Source organism: Rhinopithecus bieti, unplaced genomic scaffold, assembly GCF_001698545.2.
Source record: "Rhinopithecus bieti isolate Rb0 unplaced genomic scaffold, ASM169854v2 scaffold_6907, whole genome shotgun sequence".
NCBI lineage: Eukaryota > Metazoa > Chordata > Mammalia > Primates > Cercopithecidae > Rhinopithecus > Rhinopithecus bieti.
In genome coordinates this window covers 1587864-1592207 of record NW_016805647.1, presented here as the reverse complement: position 1 = coordinate 1592207, position 4344 = coordinate 1587864, and the positions used below count along the sequence as shown (strand labels likewise).

At 41.4% G+C, this 4344-nt stretch overlaps 1 protein-coding gene across 1 annotated transcript in view; it reads left to right on the top strand.

Moving 5' to 3' along the window:
- Positions 1-89: 89 nt before the first annotated feature.
- The window catches only part of YBX1 (Y-box binding protein 1), a 19867-nt gene continuing 15612 nt past the window's right edge, over positions 90-4344 (top strand). The window contains exon 1 of the mRNA XM_017873227.1: positions 90-524. The gene's annotated coding sequence lies outside the window, so the exon portion shown is untranslated. The remainder of the gene's footprint in view (positions 525-4344) is intronic.

The window sequence follows — 4344 nt, the reverse complement described above, 5'->3', positions numbered from 1 at the left end:
CGGCCGCGCGCCCCTCCTCCTGCGGCCGCGCGCCGCCGACCGCGTGTGCGACGGGGTCCCCTCCCCGCCGACCGGCCTTGTGCGCTCGGGGCCGCACGCCGTTGTTCGCGTCTCCCCCACCCAGCTCCCTTCCGCGTGTGCTCGGAGGGCGCGGCGCACCGCCTACGCAGGCCGGAGCGGCTTCCCCTTCCCTCACGTGCTCTCCGTCCGCGGCCTGCGAACACACCCATCCTGGGCCCGCGCCCCGGGCCTGCCCTGGAGCGCCCCGCGCTTCAGACTCACCCACGTGTGCGGCGGCGGCGGCGTGGCCCCGGCGCGGACCCGCACCCGGGCGGTGGAGAGAAAGGGCTGTCAGGTGGCCGCGGCGGGCAGCGTGCGAGGGACCGGATGCCGAAGCCAGGCGGGTTTGGAAAAGGATAGCTGGTAATCGTGGCTTGTTTTGCTTTGTTTTCTTTTCCAGCAACGAAGGTTTTGGGAACAGTAAAATGGTTCAATGTAAGGAACGGATATGGTTTCATCAACAGGTGAGCTGCCGGGCTCTGAAGCCTCCATCCCACCTTCTGGCTTGCTTCTTGCTGTGCCAATCCACAGCCCTCTTCTGAAAGGCGTTTACTACCTCTGGTGTATTAATGTGATTTTTTTGTTTGTTTTCCTTGACGACTGGAGGGATTTGGGTCTAGAGAATGCCTTTGTTTTGCAGCTAAATATTAATTGGAAGCTAACTTTAAGGGCTTCGTCACAGTACAAAGCAATTTAAAAGGCAAGCGGAGTGAATGAGCCATTCTTTAACAGGGTAAACGGGAAAGTACGGTCCAGTAGATTTTTATTCTTGTCATCCTTTTCTACTTTATTGAACTCGGTATTTGAGAATGTGATCCACTGACATCGGATATCTACGCCTTGTTAACATTTTGGGGGTAAGAGGATTTGACGTGTCAAGTATATGAGGTTTTGTCATCTTTACCGAGAGGTTGTTATTGCCTTTGTTTCACGTTTCATTTTAATACCTGAGATAAATTCTATATTAGCACAGCTTTGACCGGAGAGAACGGTTTTTATTTGTCCGTAAATAATATATCTGCAAGAAAATGGTTTTTTTCCTTCAGTTCTTATTTTTCATTCTTCCTTGTCCTAAAATCATGCTGATGAAGTCAATTTCTCTTAGATCCCTGGCTGTAGCTTATTAGAGTGGCCATGGTCACTAGTAACTTGACATTGTTCTTCCTGTTTGAAGGTAAAGCTGCAGACACGTCTTTAGGACTTACCCTTCGGGTTGTTTGTGGCGGTGGTGGTGGTAACGTGCAGTAGACGCACAGTATTCCCTGGACTTCCTTGTGAGACGGGCATCATTTTCAAGATGGCTGCCAAGACTAGTAGTGCAGTTACATGGGTGTAGAGCACTGGGTATGCCAGTAGCAATCTTGGCCTCACAGGTGTGGTACTTAAGTGCCAGCTCAGCATTCTCTTGCTTGCTTACTGTAGAAGACCTAAGCAGATGATTAAAAGAACAACGTAGAATGCACAACAAATGGGCAAAATCAAGCTTTAGGACAGAATCATGGCCTGATGAAAAACTGTTCATTAATCAATCATAGAGTATTGTGGAAACACTCAAAGTAAGAGATAAGCATTTGATGATCTATTCTCTACTTTTGCAATTGTGGGAAAACAATTTTGTTTCTTCCAGAATCTTAGGATTTTCCAACTTGTTCTATACTGTTTGCCTTCCTGGCTGGCTGAAACTACGCTTTTCATTAATTTTTGATAAAAGCTTACTAGCAAAGAAGAAAGGGAATGCTTATATATGATTGGTATACTGATAGCTTTTTAACTGATCTCTCTGAACTTATTAGTGTTTTAGTTTGAACAGTCTTACTGACTGTTCTTACTAGTCTAACTCTTAAACCAGTGGTTTTCAAATTTAAGTGTGCTTACCTTGGAAGGGTGTGATTTAAGTGGTGTATTTCTTCTGAGCTTTGGATTCATTAGGTCTGGGTACATTTTTAACAGGAATGATAATGGTCTTCGGGCCATACCTTCAAAATCACTGCTTTTAACCCTTGACCCAATGTAATGGTAACTCTGGTGTGCAAATATGCATCCTTTTCAGCGGATAGATCGCAGCTTTTGTATGTGTTTAAGAAGTTTTAGCATGTGCCTTGTTTTGCTGCATTTTTTTTTAAGTGGGCATAGGTTACGACATTTTTTGAAATCAATAGTTTTGTCCAAAATAAAAGTATTACCTTTACACTTTGTAAGTGTTTAGTCCATGAGATACTATTCATTGAATATCTCTGTTCTGAATTGGAATCAACTCAATTGGTCATCCTCCAGGGCAAGTTATGAATTGGCTTTAATGGTCCTTTGTTTGGACTATCCTAACCTCAATTATTTTGTCAAATTAACTGGTTAAAATGTTCTTTATGCTTCTGAACTGATTGTTTTAATGATTTTGGGACTTTTTAATAAGATGCTGTAAAATCTGACTCCAATTAAATACAGGGAAGATTTGCTTTAATTAAGGAAAATGTATGTGTTAAATCAGTTTGGAAGCTAGCAGTTGGTTCTATATGTAGTTCCTGTAGTAGAACGAATGGACTTGGCTGGAGGCACCTGGCTCTTACGAGGGAGGGAGACAGACTGTTTTCTGTATAAAGGAGAGAGTGCAGTGTTTGGGATGACTATTACGATGACTTTTAATTGCCGTTTTTGGATACGCTGGATTATATATTCTAGGATTGTACGGTATTTTTATAATTACAATATTGTATGTAAATTTTCTGCCTTTAAAGACACAATTTCATTGTAAATGTGTTTATTCCAGCCTGAATTACCACTTGATGAATTGTTACAACCTTGTTAGAATTAATTCATTAAACGGCTTCTCCCTGATTGGTTATATTGTGAAGAAGGTGCTAAGTAACATGAGCATAGAGCTTTTAAGAATAGTAGAAGTTTTGGCTTTATTTTGTTGACTGTGTAATCTAGATATTCTAAGAAATTCATTGAGTTATTCTTTTGTGAACTCTGTCTACAAAACATAATTGGAGAATGTGACTAGAGGGGTTTATTATGCTCCCCCAGATTACCGTTGAATGTTATTAGTGGTTGAGAATTGATCCATATTCACCAAAGATTACCATGAATTGGCAACAGTTTATGATGACCAGAATAGGAATATTTTTCTGTTTCCAGAGTACTTAGAATGTCTGAATTAATAATTCTTTATGTTTTGAGGTGAAGAAAGAATTTGGAGCAAAGGTCACAAATTTGTGACCTTTCTAAGACTACTCCCAGATGCTTTGATTAGACAGCACAGTATTTTTTAAAGGAATTGGGATTAATTACTAACATTTATAATTCAGGAGATAACACCAAGTAATCCAGATTATTATATTTTTAAGATCTGAACTTTAGCTAGCTTTGGGGGCTGTATTTCCACATAGTAAAACCACCTGCTGTATTGTCACCACATTTGGGGGGAGTATACTTTTTTTTTTTTTTTTTACAACAATCTGTCATGCTTAGTTGTCTTAGGTTGCTGACTTCGCTTCACGCCTGGCCTCTGTGTGTGCATTTGAGTTTATTACCCATGGTCTGGGAAGATGTAATAAACCAAGCCAGGGAAAGGTTTAGCTCTCTTTAGTCACGCCGCCTATCAGGTTTAAGTCTCCCTTTGGAGTGGGGGCTGCCTTGTGGGGATTCCGTATGTGCATAACTGATAGGTGACTTCCTTCACATGTTGGTGAAAATAGATACAGCTAACAAGTATTTATACTAGGGTCTATAGTAAGTGCTTAAAATGAGCCAATTCACTTAATCTTTAAAAACCTTTGAGGTGTAGGTACTGTCACTCTGAGGCACAAAGAAGTTGTTACTTGCCCCCATAAGCATAGGTGATAAGTGGCAGGCAGGACTGGAACTGTGTTTTCACTCTGGAGTTAGTGTTCACCAGCTGCTGTTATGCTGTCTCTGAAATAGACCCTAGCCATTTCAATTTGGTTGTTGTCCACATAGTTACAGATAATTTCTTAGGGTGATTATTTTTAGCCATTGAAAGACTCTTAAATGATCCAAGTATGTCACTGGGGCTCTTGTGTGCTGACTTGCTAGTTCCTGGATTTGAAAAGCTTTCTGCCTTTCACTATCTACTTTGTGAAGTTTGGGATTGTTAAAAGTTATAGTTTTAGCATGTAGGTCAGCTTTACAAATAAAAGGACTTGCTTAATTCCTGATACTGGGAGGCGAAGAATTGAAGGAGAGAACATTGCACCTTATCTCAACTTAATCTTTATGTGGCCTGCAAGGTAAGAATGAATATTGCCTTTTAAAGGGTGATTTTTT